Source organism: Sturnus vulgaris, chromosome 9 (genome assembly GCF_052056855.1).
Source record: "Sturnus vulgaris isolate bStuVul1 chromosome 9, bStuVul1.hap1, whole genome shotgun sequence".
Taxonomy (NCBI): Eukaryota; Metazoa; Chordata; class Aves; order Passeriformes; family Sturnidae; genus Sturnus; species Sturnus vulgaris.
The window spans coordinates 23,109,824-23,130,358 of record NC_142251.1 but is presented as its reverse complement, the minus strand read 5'-3'; the positions used below and the strand labels follow the sequence as shown (position 1 = coordinate 23,130,358).

The window sequence follows — 20,535 nt, the reverse complement described above, 5'->3', positions numbered from 1 at the left end:
GTGAAAAATGAGGTGATATTTTCACAGTCAGATCACTTGGAACTGATTAGCAAGAGAGAGAGAAAATGAATGGGAAAAAAATCCAGAAAGTAGCATTTCCCACCTCTTTCATCTTCTGAATGTATAAAAATACAGATAAAAAAGATGCATATCTAAGGAAATACATATAAAGGAGTTTATTATCCACAAATATACACAAGCCTGATTTACAGTTTGCTGAAACTGATGAGATTTTTTTCAATTATCTGTAGATCATTGCTAGGAGATTTATAGTTCTGAATCCAGTTTTATGGACTTCAGGTTTTCTATCACCATTTTATAACATTCTTTAAATAAAGATATGAAAATTAAGGTTCTCAATGTTTAATACTAATAAATTTCCTTTTCTATGGATCTCATGTTCTTTCAACCTTACATTTTGTGGCACAGCATGAAGAATCTTCAGTGGATTTTGAAGGATCCATGAACCTGCACTTGTTTTATTTCACCTGGGGTTTTGTAACAGCCTGCAAGTGCACAACTGGACAGTTATGTGGCCATGGGTCTAAACCCCCAATATTCAGTGTTTGTTTGCACTCCAGAATGAAAACAGCAATTCCTACTTTATGGCACTCCCTTATCACAGAATTTTTAGGATTACCATCAGTCTTTCTTTTCTGTCTGAGCAGTTTCTTTCTGGAGCTGTTTGGGGTGTGTGTTTGTTTGTTTTGTGAGTTTGGATTTCTGATTGGTTGGGTTGGGGGTTTTGTTTTGTTTTGTTTTGTTTTGTTTTGTTTTGTTCACTCTGGGATTTTTGTGGTTTTGGGTGGATTTTTTGTTCTCTGTTTCTAAAGCAATCCAAAGATGCAGTTGTGATTGTGTGAAACCAGTAGTTTCATCTCAGGGTTGTCAGATGTGACAATTAACCAGTGTTTGGACGTTGAGGGACACAGCACTTGTGGAATTGTCACACTGTGTTTTGATGTTTAGCTGGCTAAATATGATTTGAAGGCAGTTAGTGATCACCTCACTAGTGAAAAACACCCAACACTAATACCCATATTTTAAAAATGGGCCTCGCAGTTCCTTTTGCAGTCAAAGATTTTGGGTTTTGCTTTAATGTTTGGGGACAGGATAGCTGTCACTCTTTGCCCTATATTGATTGTAATTGTTTGTAAGTGTGCTTTGCCTTAATAAAAAATGAATATCAGCGTTGCCCTGTATCAAACCAACTGATGGCAGTGCTGGAGCTCGGTCTGAGGCAAGGACAGTTGCTGCCTGAGACTCCTTTTTCCAGCTCTCAGCAATTCCCTGTTCCCAGCTCTCTTCTGTTTGGAATGGGGGTGCTCAGGTTTTTCACTCCCTGGCTGGCAGAGGCTCCTCACCCTGGGGAGAGTGGGGTGCACTCCTCTGCTGCAGTTTGCTGCTCAGGTTGGAAGGTGAAGTGCTTGTCCTCAAAGGCAGCAGTACCCTGTGAAACACTTATTGCTGAGTGGGGCAGGTGAGTCTCCACCAGGATGTGCCCATGCTGCACATGTGGTTTTACCTTCCTGGGCTTTCAGTTCAGCTCCTCACTCTATTTTGTCTGAAATTTGCATGGGGAGTTTTTTATGACAGTGACTCATCTTGTGCAAACCCTTGGCTCTGAGTGTTCCCAGCAGTACCAAATCCTTGCTGCTTTGTACTCTGGAATATTTATAGTGCAAAAAAAGTCCCCGTCTGGAAACAACGTGGGTTCATGCCTTGGAAGCTCAGATCATGAACTGTTGATAGGATTCTTTTATTGTGTTTTATGTCTGTTCACACTGTATCTGACAAAGTACATATATTAGTTGTTAATATGTTTTCCAGTGCTTCTGGTAGTGAGTGATGCTCCATGGCAACACATTCACTCTACCCTCAGTTTAGAGGAAGAAAGAAAATCTAAGCCTAACTCAGATACTACTATGTACCAAATTATATTACTAAATAAAAAAGTCATCATATTGCTGTAATTTATCCTCTGTGCTTTCCAAGGCTCGTAGGCACTTGTCTGCATTGCACACTTCTATGTTCATTTTTGAAACGTACAAAATAAGTTCAGTCTCTTACTTGTTGGGATTTGAAGAGGAAGGAAGGTTCTGAAGCTCTTGCCTGTTTAGATGCTGAATTCTTAGTGGTGCCTTTGACTGGCAGATGTAAGTTGCTGCTTTATGGTGTTTCCTTCTCAGCTGCTTTTTTTCCTATAGGCGTTTTTTTGGGGTACTGTTTCCATTCAACTCTCTTCTCAAACAAAACCACACAGTTAATTATCAGAGAATCCAGTCTTCCATGTCACCTGAAGGATCATGAAACACTGGCATATTTTCCCTCAACTGTCTCATTGATGGCTTCCAATACTGCCTTAATAATAATTAATAATGTGGTAGATTACAGAAATAATAACTAAACTCTGTATGATCCAGTATGGGGAAAAAATCCTTATAGGTTGTAACACTTCTCATGCAAGGATCCTCAAATATTATTTGCAACTCAGAAGAGTTAAGATGGCTCAGCTGGGACACAGCTGACCTACCTCAACCAGGAGAAATAATATTCTTTTACTTCTAATTATATTTGATATTTGAATTAATTACATGGAAACAAGCTAGGGATGTGACACTAGTTTGCAGATTTCACATCAAGTATGTCCAATGTACATTAGGGGAAAAAAATGAAAAAAGGCTTTATTAAACACAGTTTTACATAATGCAATAGCCATTGTGAACTTTTTTGTGGAAGTCGTGATCAGGAAATGAAACAGCAAAATCATCTCCACTGCTACAAACAATTAACACTGTGCCCTCATGATGTGCTAAATATATCACACAGCTTTTAGCTGTGGAGAGTCTTTTTATACTAATGAGTTGGTTTGACAGCAAGTTTTGGGGTTTGATTTCCAAGTGAAAAGAGAGAGTTTACAAAATTTCCAAAGTTCTGCTCTTGCAAGTATCTGGTATAAGAGGAAATAGGGAGGAGAGATAGAGTTTAATGTGTTGTGATGTTAGGCACTGGTTAGTGTTCAACAAATACTTCTGAGAAGCTGCTGCAACTTTTGCATTTGTTTTCCAAGCTTAACATTTTTTAAGTTCTTGTTTGGTAATAAAAGTGAGGAATGGCTTCTCTGCTGCCTGGCTCAGCTAAGACAATTCAGAAAAAAGGAAAAAAAGTGAAAAGAGTGAACTGGAGTCTCCTTCAGCCTGTGTATCAAAGGCTTTCCAGTGGGAAGTGTAGTTCTGAAGTTCTGGTCAAGGTCGTTCTCTTTGATATGATTTAACCTGGATATTCTTTGGTTTTTTAGGCACTTGTAAAATAATTAGACATGATTACACTGATAACTCCTGAGCACAGCCTGCTTGAGGCCAAATTGATCTGTAGGGCACACGTAAGGTCTCTGCTTGCTAAATGAGGAGTACTGCATGTAAAAGGGGTATCTACAGTATTCAACTTGGATTTTTAAACTTGCAAAACCCAAACTTTTAATGACAGCAGCTAGTTTTAGCTATTTTTTTTTTAAGTCACTAGTTAAGTAAAGACCCATGACTCTTCAATAAAGTGGTAGAAAATATTTTTCTCTATAACTGTATATTTGTAGGAAGTGGGAGACAAAGAGCTTAAAAGATACAGGAAGTGTCTTTCTATTGGAATCTGCCTCGAATATTCAGTAATTAATAATGCCGCATCATTCAGACATAACCTTTCCACATCCTGCCTGGACATGCTCTCTAATTTTAGAACACATTACTCATTATATGTAGTAGGTCAGAGCATAATGTTACACTCTAAATCAGCTTCTTTTCTAATCTTTCTAAACTTTTAATGCCTTCTTTCACATAGAAATGCAATTGTCACCTATTCAGTGTCACAAGTTGCAGCAACAGGACGAGCAGTATATTTTCACCCTTTTTGCTTGTAATCATGAAAGAAGAAGTACCTGTTACCATTCTCTTTTTCCAGTCCAAATGGATTATTATACCCAGTGAGAAGTGAGGGATGTGTGTGGGGACCTCATTAGAACCTCTTTAGAGCTGCTTCCAGCAACTGCACATTTCTTAGCAGCAGCTTCTTAAGGACAGAGTTTCATTAGCAGCTTTCATCTGAGGATCTTTAAGAGGTTTTATTACTTAATAATAGTTGTGCATTAAATTAATTAGTTAACTCTTATTAGATACCTTTGTGGAAGACCCAAAACATTTTTAATCTTAGGGAGAAATACTGTCACAGAGATTAGCATTATCTCACAAAGAATGTATGATAAACTGGGATGGGGCACTGCAGATGACTGACCTGATTTTCATGGATGTTGCATATGTGAAATCTAAATTGCCTGTCTGATTTAATGACTTGGGGAAGGCTGTTCTAAATGATTTGCCCACAGCTGCTTGATGACCCTGATCATTTACCTCTCAGTCCCTTGCTTTAATTATATAGCACACTTTGCTCTAATGTGAAAAAAATATGGTTTTCATTGCCATTAAGATATTTCTGTTACATAGAAAAGAATCCAGCAGTTCTCTTTATAGAAGAGAATCTAGCAATATTTGGATAGAAAATCCGGTGTACCATGTTTCATTGGTGAAAATTAATAAAAATAGGGAATAAATGCAGTGTAAATTTTTTAAAAGTATGACTTTTAAACACATTGTTGGAAGAGAATGAGCCAAATGAGAGGAAAAGGAGCTGCTTTTCCCAGTCTTTCTCAAGTAAAATAGAGGTGAATTTGGCAGAAGTTCTTCCAGTAAAATCTGCTTCAGAATAAAAGCACTGCCACTGAAGCTGATGAAAAAACTCTCATATTTTTACCAGAGATAATGAAAACCCCTTTTATTAAAGCCAGTGTGCTCTCTTATTTTATCTGCAGTTTTTGCAGTGTTTTCACTACTTTATCTGCTGTTTCCCACTTTATTTTTTTCTTTTTCTGTAAAAGAAAGGGTTGACAAATGGCTGCACCTATAAGATCTGGAGTATGCAGCAGATGACACAGAGAAGAGTGGCTGATACTGGTGGTAGTATCAGCCCAGGGCAGCTCACTCTGTTAATTATTGGGCCTGGCTTACAGGAGAAAATCTCTTACTGGATCTTGTGAGAGGCCTTTTCAGTAACAGATAATGAATTAACTAAAGGGAGGTTAACAAAACAGTCCACATCAGCACATAAACCTCTTCCATTAAGCACTAACTGCATGAATTGCCCCCCTCTCTTCTTCTTTTAGAGATAAGAATAGATTCATTAAAGTAGTTCTAAATATTTTATCACCTTTAATGTACTCGTGCAGACAAGACTTTGCAATGCAGCCTCAGACATAATTCCTAAATGAGCTCTCTCCTTCATAAAACCTCTCATTAATCTGTCTAAAAGAAGATGTGTGTCTGTCTGCTCAATACAACCACTGTCAAACCTGTGATGTGTTGGTTTATGTATAATGAAAAAAAAAGCCTAAACTCTGTAGATAAAAACATTAATGACAGGATTACAATTCCTGAAGCTAATAGAACACTTGCCTTGTTTTCTGTGGAGAAAAAAGATTCTTGGGGTTTTGAAGCAATGAATGCTTCTCATAATTAAGATGAGTGCCATGGAGTGCACTCATTGTCCTTCTGAAATAGAGGGAAATTCTCCTCCCAAATAGTGGAAAACTGGACCTTTTAAAAACCATTCTGAATATGCTTCTAACTCCAAGGATGTAATTGATGAGCCATTCTCTTTGGAGTGCCTAATCACTATTTAGATTACAGGTGTTACCTTGATAACTGAAAATGATCTTCCCTTTGACAGGAATTGTCACTTTGTGACATCTTGTGGAACAAATCAACAAATCCTGCCTGGTAGAGTTGGTTCACCTTCCACCCAGCAAATGGCTTCTGTTTTGTGACACACACGAGCATGCCACACGGAGGGACCTGTTTCAAAGGGTTGGAATTGATTAGGAAATCATTCACCTTGGCACAGTACTACGGTATCAAGACTTGTTAACAGAACACTTTGCAAAAATCCAAGGCATTTCAGGTAGAATGGAGAACATTTCCAAAGTGAAATACAGCAGCCAAATGAAAAAGCAGCTCATATTTCTGGAGAAGGGATAGACAGGCATGTGAAGAAAATTATATGGACAGATGGAAGTGCACTAGGTAGAAACAGGGATTTTAATTAAAAAAAAAAAAAAAGTCTTGGAAGAACAGTGGAAGTAGCAAATGTGACCCTGGCACTAAAATGTTCACCTTTGTCAGAAGCCTGTACATGGAAACATGGCATCCTGTATAGCCAGGTTATTGTGGATAAAGAAGTAAACATTTAAAAGCTGCTATGAGGAGCTGAACCTTTATGGACTCTGCTCACACTCTCTTTAGTGGTCCATTATAAATCTTTATTTTATGTGAAGGGTAGTGAAGGAAGGAAGGGTTTTCCTGATCGATGGTAGAATCTCCATGTATTTAATGTTTCAAGGATGGATCTTATTCTCTCTTGGCACAAAGATTTTGCCCTGAGAGGTAGAAAAAATCTATTCTGTCCTTGCTGCAAATTACAGATTGAAACCAGCTCCTCCAATCCCATGGTGTAAATGTAATTAAGTTACTTCTCTTGGAAGTTACTGATTTCTTCACAAGATATGTAAAGATTTAGAAGGAAAGAGTCATCCTAAGAAGGGAAATGTGTGCTGCTGTCCTGTCTAGGTGCAAGGGAATGTTTTTAATCAAGTTATGTTTTATTTTGTATTTTATTTTCTATTTTTGCTATATGGAACAATACAATGCAGTTCAGATTGGCTTCCACATGGTAACACGTCCTTATTGAGATATAAAATTGAAGAGAGCTAAAAAACAACCACTTAAACTACGTGCTCAAAATAAAGTTTCTTTTTGTAATATTCTAGGCATACTAGCAAAGTTTCAATGGCTTAAGAAAAACCAAAGCAATAAAATAATTAAGTGGATTTCCAGTTGGCACTCCATGCTCTGGATGGACCTGAAGGAGGGCACAGAGCTGCAATATGTGAGATTTGTTTATGGCCCTGAGAGAACTGTGGCCTGTGGAATATCCCCATGGGCAGGTTGCAAGTAGTTAGTGAGCAGTTCCTGGCAGAGGGAGGATGCTTAATCATCATTTGAAAAAAAAATAGGCTTGTTGTTGTTTTATTCCAAATTTGTAACTTTTCATAATTCCCTTCTGTACATATATGTGTATATATATAGAATTATACATATTCCATATGTATGATCCAAGACAAACAGATGAGTATGTTATTGCACAGAATATGCTTTTTTTTCCTTTGTGTATTAGATAAGGGCTTGAGCTAGTGGTTTTGCACAGAACCAAGATCTGTTTCATATAATCCTTTTTTCTGGACTTACTGAGTTTATACAAGGTTTGTAAATAAATAAAAAGTGTAGCACACCTGCATGCAGTGGTGATGGAGCACAGTAACAAAAGTGTATGTACATCAGTGCCTGCTGCTCCCTGAATAATAGTCAAAGAATCCAAATGGTTTCTGAAAGGGTAAGTATAGATATTTTTATAATATCTAGTTTATACATAAATATTGATAACTTTCACAAAACAAACCATTAAAAATGCTTTAAATGCATTAAGATATCTTATTGAAAAGCCATTCCCACTATCAATATCTTGGTGCTGGTTATGCTTTTGTATTAAGTTAAACAAGGAATTTTGTGAAGAAGACACAAGCCTGGAGTGTGATGTTTGAAACATGAAGGCCTTTAAACAGAGGAAATTGGGGGAAAAAAAATCGATGTAATAACAGCATTGTGTGGAATAGACAAACATTTTTCTTGTTGCACTTTGCTTTGACATTCACACAGTGATACATCCAGAATATTTAAAAATCACTGGAAAGAACAAGCAGTAACTTTGTGCACATGAAGCTTGTCAGGCTGGTTCTAGGACTTGCTCTAAGTGCAATCCTCTCAGGGATCCCATACCTGGGAATTCTTGCAGGACATCTGAATTCAGCCAGAGTTCAGCCACCAAAGAATGGGATGTTTCTGAAGGGTACACCCAGGCTTCCCATAGGAAATCTGGAAATCAGCCCAGTCTGGCAGGGGGCACCTCTGGTACAGGACACCCTAAACTGGACACTTCCCTGCACCAACCCCACTGTGGCACGAATTTCTCACTGAGGGAGGCAGGAAATGCAGCACAGCTATTTCTGTGAGGCTCAAATTAAATCAAAATCCTCAATTAAAAGCAGGGGTTTATTCTTAGAAATGTGTTTCAACAAAAAAAAATTCTGAAAAAAAGAAAAAGGCCTGGAAACCTTTGTTATTCTATATTAAAAGATATTACAACAGTATAACTTTTCTAGAACAAGTTTTGATTTTATTTCTTTTTTAGCTTATAATACCAATATTATCTATTTCCTATATATTTTATATATATATAGTATAATATTATATAGGATTTATTTGGTGTTATAATACCAAATATAAAGTTAAAAATCATCTGCTTTGAGCAAAATAAATTGTCTTCAGCTAAATGGATTTCCTTTATGGAGTTTATAATGTTTTCTTTTTGAATCAGAGCAGAACTGTATTTTAAATTCTCAGAATGTTTGTCAAGTGGAATTCTTGTTCTGCAAACAGCTCTGAGGAAAAATCTGGTAATATGAATATCATTTGGAGAGGAAGATGGGATACAGCTCTTCAGGTAATCGTCAGAACAACAAAGGTGCTTCTGCAGAAAAAGAGTTTGCTGCTGCCAGCAACTGAAAACTCTTAACCAAAGGCTGAGGCTTTTTAAAAATCTTTATATTGATTTGAGACTTTTATATTTTTTTTTTTGTTTATCTCTGAATGTCATTCAAAAAATAATTGTTGCAAATGTTTCACAGAAATGGCTGTTTCAGTGGTGCATTCAAGACTGAGTAATTTCACTGTTTCAGACAAAATGATGTGTACTGAAGTGGCTGCTGCATTTGGGAGACAGTGAAAGCTCTTTTCTTCATAAATTATGAGTAAGCTGAGAATGAAGTTAGGTGCCAGGAGAATGTCTGCTCCTTGAATACCTTTTTTCCATAGGTTAGCATTGATGAGTTTATAAAGCTGAATGCACAGGTATTTTTGTCCTAGTTTGAGGAAAACGGGAACAAATGCACAATAACTTCTTTCACCTTTTAAAACTTTAAATTTATTTTTTTAAAAATAAAACTTTAAAGGTCAGTTACTTATGATATTTTTGTTATAAAGTGGTTTGAAAACTTCCCAATATTACTAAAAGGTACTTTATTTGGGGCACATAGTTTAAGTGGTTGTTTTTTAGTTTCCTTCAATTTTATATCTGAACAAGTATGTGGTACCATGTGGAAGCCAATCTGAACTGCTTTGGATTGTTCCATGTAGCAAAAATAGAAAATAAAATAGAAAATGAAACACATCTTGATGAAAAACATTCCCTTGCACCTAGACAGGACAGCAGCACACATTTCCTTTCTTAGGGAAATTTCACTACTTTTTCCTTCTAAATCTTTACATATCTTGTGAAGAAATCAGTAACTTGAAAGGGAAGTAACTTAATTACATCTACACCATGGGATTGGAGGAGCTGGTTTCAATCTGTGGTTTGCTGCAAGGACAGAGTAGATTTGGAGAGGAAAGGCAGCCCCAGCTCTGAGGAGGCTTTAATGTGTCAGACTTGTGACTGGAGCCATCAAGAACGTGGCATTGATGGAGTGATCCCTTTCCCACAGGCTTGGTAAAAGGGAACCAGGTGTCCCTATCAAGCTGAAACCTGTTTTATAATCCTGTAGCAGGCAACAGAGGACATCCTGTCTTTAAAGGATTTCTTGAGGAAGGAGTCTAAAGTGCATCCTTTCTTCCTTGGCTGTTTTTCTTACAGCCAGAGTTACTGCAGCCAGAAGTGTCACTGAAGTGACTTCCAGGGGATTTTCCCACTCTGGATCCCACAGCAGCTGGCCTCTGCCTCGTTTGCAATAAAAAACCCCAAACCTCTAATGCACCAGGGAATCAAAGCCATTAACTCCTACAAACCACAGTACCTTTTTGAAGTTACCCTCAAAGATGGTCAGTGAACCAGTGAAGGATTTAATGGACCAGTGAGGAGATAAGCAGAGATTTCCATTCCATCCACTGCCCCCTGAAACAGGAGCCCTAATAGGAGCTGTGTTATCAGACCTCCATCTCCCCACCTTAAGACCTCTCAACAGCTCACAGGAAAAATTCAGGTCTCCCTGATGCTGCTTCAGAGCCCTGCTTTGCTCTTGCAGCCAATATTTGCAAGATTTCCTCAAGAATGAGAACAAGGTAGATTTGCCCCCTCGTTCTTGGCAAAGCTATAATGAAATACCTTGAACAGATTCTCTTACTAGTGAATCTGGAATAGAGAATTCCAGTTTCCTGACCCCTGCCCCTTACAAAGCTAATTTCCTTCAGGAATGAATGGGTTTGTATAGGAATTCATCATTTTATCTCTTCACAAAAAAAAAATAAAAATCTGAACACAGAAGAAAATTCAGTCTCTGAGGATTTTTGAAGAACACAATTCCTCCTGCTTGAAATCTTTATCAGACCATCTCATTAGATGGCTCAATCTACTGCAGGAGGATCTTTAACCAGCTGCTGCACAGACTGAGGGAACTCATTGCAGGATTTCAAACACTGCTCTTAACCATGTCTTATAATGAGTGCTTAATGATGGAAGAGGGAAGCAGAGAGGCATTCAGATTCTATTTTCCCTTTGAAAAGGTTTCACCTGACCTTTCCTAAATGACCCTCAGATTAGAGTCCTAATAACTTCTAATTAATACTTCCCACATGCTGCTCTACATAGGGAATCTGTGTCCCACCCCTTCCAGTGCCCAGCAATTTTTGTATTCAGTCACAACTTCAGTCACAACAGTCTCAGAATCGGCAGTGTCTGTGAGGTCACCCCGAATTTATTTCTTTTAAGATGTGCAATACACGTGCAAGATAGGACTCTAGAAAAAATGTATTTATGTTAAATGCGCAAAGTGTATTTAAAATTTTAAAATTATTTTTTATGACAGAATAATTTTTAGCAGATTTTTGTTGGAGAGTATTAAAGGTTACTATAAATGAGTCATGCTGTAAAATCTGTAGAGATAAATCTCATGCTGTCTTTCATAATCATTGCTTGTTGAGTTTTAAAAAATGCATTTTTTACATTGGCAAACCCTTTATTATTTATCAGCAGTAATGTTGTTTTTTGTACAATCATAATCGTAATTTTGTGTGGATTTTGCATCTAAAAGAAGGTAACGGGAATAGCGAGTTTCTTTTTCAAGATTTAGGGAAGAGATAGTTATATCTGGGTGTAAAATAGGCTTATCCCTAAAATTATTCTGTGTGAGTGCAAGAGTTCCCTTATTAACAGGCAAATCTATGATTTCATCTACTCTTTTTCTGATGAATCTTTTATTCTAAGATCCATTATATATGTAGGTAGTGGAGGACTGAGATGTAGTGATAGATCATCTTCCTGAAGTCCAAGAAGCAATGACATGTAAAAGCATTCTAAGCATAAACTGTGGCTTTGGACAAAAAAAATGCAACTAGACTTAATAAATTTGAAAGTGTGATCTGCAAAAAAGTGACACTCATAAAATGTGAATGGAGAAGGACTTAGAAGGGGAATTTTTAGCATAGTGAGAGATTTTACAGAAACTTCTTCCTACACTTCAGGCATTGGGAGATTAGAGTGCATGACACAAGAAGCTGACAAGTTTGATGGCTTTGTGATATTTTGTAATAAATGTTACAAAATGGTACCACTACAATTCAGAGACAGTTATAGTAAGGCAATGGTTGCCTTTTTTTGCAATGTTTACAGGATGCATTAATTCACCAAATATTAAAATTTCTCTATGGAATTACCAAGTGACCTACTACTGAGATATTTCTCCATGTGCTAAAAATACTTTTGAATTTTTTTTAATATTTATTTTAGAACTGACTTCACAGTTCTTACCTAAATGCAGCACGACTTTGAGAGTTCAGAGACCCCCAGTGCTCACACCACCATTAACATTTATAGCTCATGGAGCTATAAATGGCAAACTGCTCAAATGTTTCTTTTCCTCTTACAAAATAATGAGAGTATAGCAGTGCTCCTAAGTGTGTGTGCCAGCAGTGTCCCAATTCACACCATTCCAGCAGCAAGCTGGTGTGTTCCTTGCATGGCAGTAATGAACAGATGGCAGACTCTGCAACAAAGTGCTGACTTCAGACTTTGATCAAACAACTCATCTCACTACTTGTCAATTGTTGGGATTTTTCGAATTGTGATCAAGATGCTTTAGGGGCTGAGTGAAGTAATTTAAACCTTAGGCTAAGGCAAGTGTGAATTACTTTCTTGTTCTATGTTCTGTATTGCCACTTTTTTCTGAAAGTGAGGAATTAATCCATTGGAAGTCATGATTAGAGTAGGAAGGAGCTGTGCATCCAGGCAAGAAAATATCTATTTTATATGTATATGCAGAAACTCAGTAATTTAAGCCACAACTCTCACATGAGGTCATGCTGAAGTGATTGTCCAGGACAAGTTCTGAGTGTATTTCACACTTCTTATTCTATCCCAAAGATATAATTCATGTTTTCTAATCCCAAGAGCTTTAAAGTACAAGTTGCAGGTTTAAGACCATTTGAACAAAATTAAAACTGTCCCATAGCAGTGACCTGTCATTCACTTTTTCCAGTGGCACCTGTCTATGAATTTTGTGTCATTGCAACAAACGTCTCATTTACATTGGAGATTTTCTCTGCCTTTTCTGAGATTAGTAATGCTTCATTTTGGAAGAAGTTGTCCAATGTCTCATGTGCCACCTATGACAAGGTTTCCATTCCCAGAGGATGGCTGGTTCTTCCTGCTTTCATTTCAAATGCAGCACACAGAAAAACTGTGACTCTTCTTGCCTTTGTGGCACTATCTGCACTGCCTGACTTACTTTATCAAGTACCTACATACAATATGCTAATTTTTATTTCTAATTTTTTACCCATAGTGATTTGTTGGCTAAGTATTAATTGTTTAGCTGGTTTTTAGTTCTACTGCTTCTGGTTATTGTAGCTTCATGTTTCATGCAGCTTTAGATGGAACTGTTTTAGTGGTGAGAAGTGGTTTAATATCCTATCAGAAAATCTAAAGAGCTTGACATTCTGTGTCCAATTCCATTTTCTAGGCAGTATAAACTAAACTGGTGCACTCTCCTCAATTCTTGAAGTCTGAGGATTAAAATTCTGCGTAATTCTGCTGGGATACACATGCATAGGCTCATGGGAAGAAGAAGAGAGATTCTCTCTAGAGGAGGATTCTTCCTCAAATTTCATGACAGGTAAGTTATGCTAAAACCTTAACTTGTCAAAACACCTATTGAAAGTTATGATAGAATTCAAATGTCTTCAAACATCAGCAAAATCCATTTTTCTCCAACAGTGTTTTGAGAATGGTTCATTAAATGCCAATGTGTACCTGTTAAGAGGATCTACCAGAAATTCTGTGGTGGAAATATTCACCAGATCTACTTCCTAGGCAAAAACCCTAATAATGAGAATGCCTTTAGGTTTGACTAGACTGGTCACTATAAACAAATTCAGTTCCAAATAATAGTGAAAATTTCCACATTTTCAATTAAAGCTGTTTATCATTTGTTGCTAAAGTAGGTCATTAGCAAAATCAAATCCCAAGCAACAGGTTAGAAAAAAAATTATATTTCTGAGTCTGACTCACAGACAGAAAATCTCTGACCTTTGAAGTCTTCAATTACTTCCTAGAACCTGAATTATCACCTCCAAATTTCTTTACTGAGCTTACTAAAGAACTTAGAGCAATCCCTCAGCTAAAGGTCATAGTGTTGTGTGATGTTACCTGGGGTTTTATTATTTCCTCATAAACTATGACATTTATAAAATGTCAGCAGCTGAAGAAATCAGGGCTATATGAACATGGAGGAAGAGTGAAAAACAACCAAACTTGTTTACTTTGGCAATTCCATCAGTAGTGGTTCACAGTTATGAATGTAATCAAAACAAATAATATTGTTTACAGATATTATTAATTACTGTCCTGGCTTGACAGACGTTCATTTTGGTACATGAATAGGAATAAAAATTAAGTCATATTATACTTTATTTAATAGTGTTTGTGCTGTTTCCAGTGACCACAGAAAGCTCTCTCCTGTCAGAACTAACAGTGCATTCCACTTTCTAATCCAGCCAGGGGTGATCCACACTCAGGTAACTCATTAGGAGAAAAGTAAATCCTTCTCATATTCAGATATTGCAGAGATTATTCTGGAGCAACAGAGTGATAGTCATAGTGACAGATTCAAATAAGGAAGACAGCAGGATGATAACAGGTCTGTGAGATGATGAAAAAGGGGCAGCAGAGGGGCAGGAGTGAGCAACCCCCTGACTGCAGAGAGCTGCTCCCTCTTCTCCTCTGGTGCTCCCACCCTGCTGCTGCCCAGCTTGACTGCCCACTGAGCCTCCATCCCAAACTCCAGTTTGTGTTTCTGTGGGGTGAAACAAAACCTCCTGTTTGCTAATCTCTGTGCATAGGCATGGAGTGATCACCTGTGATAGCACTGAGGCATTGAGTGCTTGAGACCAAATCTACCACGGTAAAGCAATGGAAATCCTCTGTCTTCAGCTGTATTTCTTAATTGTTTGTTTGATTTGATTTACAGCAAGACTGGGATCAGCCCAGGTGACCAGCCTGTAACTGGTTTTCCTACTTCAACCTGCTTGATTGTGCATCCTCTAACTCCTGATAAATAACTACTGAAATCAGAGGGATGGAGAGAAAAAAAGTCATTATATTTTTTAAATTTTTAAACTTAGTGTTTTGTCACTGCAGCGAGTCAGGGAAAGGAACAGCAGCTTTACATCTGTACTCCTTATTTCTGGATTTTAGATAGATGCACTGTCTGCATGCCTGGAGCAAGGCAGGAGGATAAAAGGCTTTGGTTAGAACCAGGCAGAGACCTGGGCACAGCTGAGGAGAGCTCCTGACAGAAAGATTTACATCTCCTTGAAACTATTGATTTTCATGTTTTTCTGTTGGAGTTACAAGTGAAATTTGACATCCCCCTGTGAGAGCAGGTACACACCTTCCCTCAGGTGCATTTCAAGTCAGGCAGGAGGAGACAGAGTCCTGGGGTATCAGAAAGAAATTTTGGAAAGAGATTTGTAATCTGATTGAGAATCGAGAGTTTCAAGTGGCCTTTACCAGAGCAGAAGCTCATTAGAAATTAGGAGACAGAGTGGATAAAAGGGTGGAAAGGGGGCAAAAAGGTAGCGGATAGTTGGGATGGGGAAGTAAATTGAAAAGTAGAGAAGTGAAAATAGGGTGTTCCAGGTATCCTACAGAGCATGTGTGCCAACTGTCTGATAATGATTCAGCTGGCAGACATGGAAGTCAAACAAACAACCAGGATTAGGTTTGCTGGAGCATCTGGAGTCCCATTGGCACAGAGGCTTTTGGTGGACTGGGGGATATCTAGCTAGCTGAAAATACAGCTGAACATCTAGCTGAAAATCCCAAGGACTTGTGAAGCACTTTCAAACAAAAAATTTTGTTTAATATATAAGATCTTTTTGTCACCTACAATTCAAGTAATAACTAATAATAAATAGAAAAAAATCAGACCTTAGGCTTATCCTCCGGTAAGGTTTTTTATGACTGGTTTGTTAGTTGAATTCCAAATAATTTTTCTGATCACATATGTTTATTATGCAAAACATATATGCAGGTTGCTTCTGGTCTCTCCCTCCCCCCACAAATTATCATATTGAAAAACAAAACAAAACAAAGCTCCTCTATAACTTACCTATTTTCAGTTAAAATCAGACCTGTGCCTTACACACAGCAATGTAACTGATACTGCAGTTATATTAATACAAACATCTCTGTGGACATTCTTGTTTATTTCTGGGTATCGCTATGTTATATGGAATTAAAGTGTTATTTAACATTAAATAAAAAGTGGAAAATATATTTTAACATTTTAGACATTTATGTGTATACTAAATGGCAGACTTTCTCTTACAGTACAAATAATAGGTGCTAATTATGTGATAACAATGGAAAAGAATGCTGACCATAACAAGAGGAAGGAGCATGAGTAAGTCATCAGTGAAGACAGGGCTGGGAAGGGATGGGATCTATTTCAGAAAATATTATAGATACATTTATTCACATCCAGACTTGTTCTCTTGACCCCTCTTAGTGGCAAGAAACATGGCAGAGATTTCCTCTTTTTTCTGAAACTGGGATCTAAACTAGGATGCTCTTTGTCTTTTTAAAATGTGTTCATTATTCTATTTGCCAGCTACAATTGACAATTTGCATTGAGAAGCTGATCCAGGTGTGTGATTCCTGAAAAGACAGATGAACCAGAATAAAACAGACTCAGTTATCTGATGACAGTGAAAGATAGCTAAACATCCTCCATGAAACATGGACTTCATTTTCTGCACTCTTTGCTAATTCAACAGATTTGTTGCTGGAATTTGGTGCCCCTTAAATTGCATTTTATGGCTTTCCTCACTTTGTTGTTTTGTTTGGGGTTTTTTGGGTTTTTTTGGAAATCAGATTCTGATGTCATTATCAATGTAAAATCCTTGGAGCTGGAGTTGCACAAGTAACAAATGGGGTGTGAGCAGTGAGTATTGGCTTTGAGCAATTGGGTTGATTATAGAGTTATGCTCTCTCTGCTACAATGTCATTGTAACGAGATATTGAGACAAGCGTGGATTTTGCTAAGATACTGATGAGGATGGACTAGTTTTGTGCCTTCTCCCAAATATATCTATTTTTTTTTCTTGTTTAATGCAGTGGTCTTACTGTTATTTTTGACCAGTCTCCCACGGTTTCTGCTGAGTGCATTAGTTCTTTTACTCATTCCAGCATTCTCGCTTGTTAACCTTGAACTGGTAGGGCAACTTCACCTGCAGAGGAAGCAGGTCCTGTAGAGATAATGTGGCTCTTGAAAGGAAAGCTGATTGTCAGCCATTTCTTTACATAACTAGGTGTGTATAGGAGAGGAAATAAGTCATCATTTTCAAATAGCAAAGTTCAGAGGTGTTTGAAATAGACAAAGTATGATCATTAAATATGATGGAAATATTTCAGTATTTATTACTAATATCTATGATCACATTCAGCGTTTTTTTATTAATCTGGTTGCACTATTCTTGAATTTGCAGTTTACAGATCCTCTTTACTTAGGGTCCAAAGTCATATGTAACCTATAGGATCAAGTGCTGATTTTGTGTTGTCTAATTGATAGCATTCATCATATAGTGCTGGTTTTACTCTCTGCTTCAGAACTTTTAAAACTGGAAAATAATATAATATTCAGCAATTCATGATACTTTGAAGAGACAATTTATATCACCAGGTTTAAAGATTCATGACTTGATTCTATAAATCACATTAAAAAGATTGGTTCACCGAGCCAGCCCTTGTCAAATGTTCTTTGAACTGAGAATAAAGGGTTAGAAAAATAAAACCTTCATGGCCTCACAATGAAAAAAATGAATTAATATCAGTTCTGTGCCTCCAGCTGTACTGTCCCTTCATACCTAGGAAGTTGTACAGCTGCCTCTGTCAGCACTTTTCCGTCTGTGTCCCATTCTTGCTCTTTGGCTGCTTTGTCTGCAAGCTGAATACTCATGAGCACAAGTGTTCCAGAACTATTCTGCTGCAAGAAACTTTCTGAAATCTGTTTGTCCAGGTTCTTAAAAACATGCAAATATTTATTAGCTTTTTTTCAACTTTTTCAAATTTCACTGAGTAATTCACTCTTTCTTTGATTCATCTGGATGCTGCTGGAATTTGCTGAGAAAATCATCCCAGATAAAGGCAATGTCACAGAAGGACCAGGAAACTACAAAAAAAATTAGATTGAAGTCAAAAGTTCTGGAGCACAGACTATGCTGTGGGCACAGCCCTTTTCTCAAGACAAGAAACACATCCTATAAAGTATGAATAATATGAAAGTCAATATAATAACATAGTCATCTTCCCATGAAAAAAGAATCAAATACCACTTGGCTGAATCCAAAAGAGGGTGCAACTAAGAAAATGAAGCAGAGTTTGTATAAGCTAAACCTCCACAGAGCTAGAAGATCTAGCTAAGATGCAGCTTTATATTGAAAGTGGGACTTTGGAAAGGGAAGTAATAGTAGGCAGCCACCTGAACACTTTCAGTCAGACTCACTTTCTCCCACAACATCATAAGTTTGGTATGATTAAAGAAAATGACAGCTGAAGTTTGGCTTTCAACAATGTGCAAAAAGAGGACATGTATGAAGTTTTCTGAATTCATTCTTACTGTGCTGTTTGAAACCTTGTACACAGCCCTGGGCTTCCCTCTGCCCTCTACAAAGGTAAATTTTGATTTTTTTTTAAATTATTTTCATTAATGAAAGACACAACCCCTCATGTACCTGTTTGCCTCTCTTCCAGGATGGTATTTGAATCGTGCTGTCTGCCTTGCAGCTACAAAATACTGTTACCACAGGCTGAGAAGAGATGCAGAGGAGATCAGCCAAGGTAGTCATGGACTTGAATTCTCTTTCTGTCCCCTTTGCTGCCTCATGACTCCTTGTAGCTTACCCCAAACCTGCATTGCTGTTCTTTGGCCATAGCCTGTGTGACAACAGCCTGGGATATAAAATACTCCTTTCAGTATTTCAGCCTCCTTTTGGCTGCTTCATCAATTATTCATGATTATATTTTTCATATTATGTAGATGCTGCTACACCATTGATATTAATATATAAATTATTTCAAACACACTTTTTTTCTTTTCCAGACTTGAGCAATAGAGACAAATCTAATGCTTCTGTAAGACAGAGGAGTCCCTCTTGACCCCATCCTTTATCTGTAAGCCCTTGCTGACCTCCAGCACACTTAAGCCTGTAAAGAACAAATAACAGCATAACACTGACCACTGTACCCCCAGCAAGGGAAAAATAAACACAGCAGCAAAACCTCAAACCCAGCGACCTATTGTGAATTCAAGTAAATTGTTTTAGAACATATGATCCCTCTGTCCTTAGGTGTTCAGAGAGGGATGCCTTTGATATATAGCACTGATAAGAGGCTTATTCCATTAAGCTGTAGTGATTCTCACTTTCATGCATCATTTGACAGAGAAAATGAGAATTTGCAGAAATAATAGCTAATGTAAAGTATATCATGTCGCAGTGCAGTTAGACAGGTAGGAAATAAAGTTTATGTATTATTTTATAGAGTGGTTTGAACATTTTATTGTGTGTGCACAGATGGGATCCTTTAGGGTTCTTTTTGTTCCATCCCAAATTTAAAACCACTAAGAACACTGGGTTTGGATCAGGATGTATCCCCTTAACAGAGGGTAGGGATTCAGCTTTACATAGATATTCTTACACAAGTCATAAAGGTTAAATTAAAACTGGTTGAAGGAAAGCTGGAAACAGAAGCACGAGGACAATAAAATGGTAGTTGACTTAAATAACAGCTTCATAGTTCCACAGCCTACCTTATACCTTCAGACACACACAGGCACCACCTTAAAGCTGAAGTAATGCTTCTGTGACATTGTTTCAGGGCTACTTCAAAAGCTTCTCAAACTGGTTCTCACCTTGCTTGCTGAAGTTCACACTGAAGAGGGATTTCTTCTCCATGCATTTCTACTTATGGGAGGATGGCATTGTAAATATCAAGAAAGTGCATTTTAATTAATGCCTTTGATTCCCAAGAACAGATTGGCAATGGTTAAATCATTTATTGCACAGTGAGTTGTGAAAGCCACTTGCAGTGGCAAAATATATCACAGCCTATTAAAATTTCCAAGACTTTTGGATACATCATAAACTCTAAGGTGGTAGGTATTTTAGTGCATCCATAATTTGATGGCCCTTGTGAGCAATAATCTGAATTGTCTAGCAGAAGAACCATTTACTATTATTTACAAAAAAGGGAATAAATAACTTATGATGTAACTGTTTCTATAAGGAAATAAAGTGACTTTGGCAGCTCCTGTAATGAAGGAAATCACAAGCACTATTTTAAATTGCGATATTTGCATAGATGTGCATAAGAAATCAAGGGGGTGGTGTTAGGAATTTGATTATGTCCCACACTTCAGGAACAAGATATGGAAGAAAGGAGGGACAAAAGCTGCATTCCATCACACTGTGCTCTTAGAGGAAGGAAATTTAGCTTAACAGGATTTCATGAACACGCCTCAAGTATTTTTACTAATGCTGACAGTTTCCTGGAAATTTTTCTATACTCAGAATGTTTCAACTGCGCTAATAAACAATAAAAACATTTTAAATTTATTTGAAAATTGATGCTTCCCCCTTTTCAGCCCTTAAATAGGAGATATAAAGAAGAAAAAAAAGTAGGAATGTGTGTGTATTGGTTCAGTAAGTGAAGAAATATCCTTGGACGTGTGAAACCCAGGTTCATTTCACTGGCCAGTTTGGTTTGAAGGGAAAAGTTCTTTTCTAAGACCATGGAAATAGCACCAAAAAAGGCAATTTAAGGGACTCTCCT

General features: G+C 37.4%; 1 long non-coding RNA gene across 1 annotated transcript in view; it reads left to right on the top strand.

Moving 5' to 3' along the window:
- LOC148222851 (uncharacterized) overlaps window positions 1-20,535 on the top strand; it is a 411,241-nt gene that overhangs the window by 381,282 nt on the left and 9,424 nt on the right. Inside the window, exons 4-5 of the long non-coding RNA XR_015805502.1 lie at window positions 13,166-13,318; window positions 18,457-18,543. This is a non-coding gene — a long non-coding RNA (uncharacterized LOC148222851). The remainder of the gene's footprint in view (window positions 1-13,165; window positions 13,319-18,456; window positions 18,544-20,535) is intronic.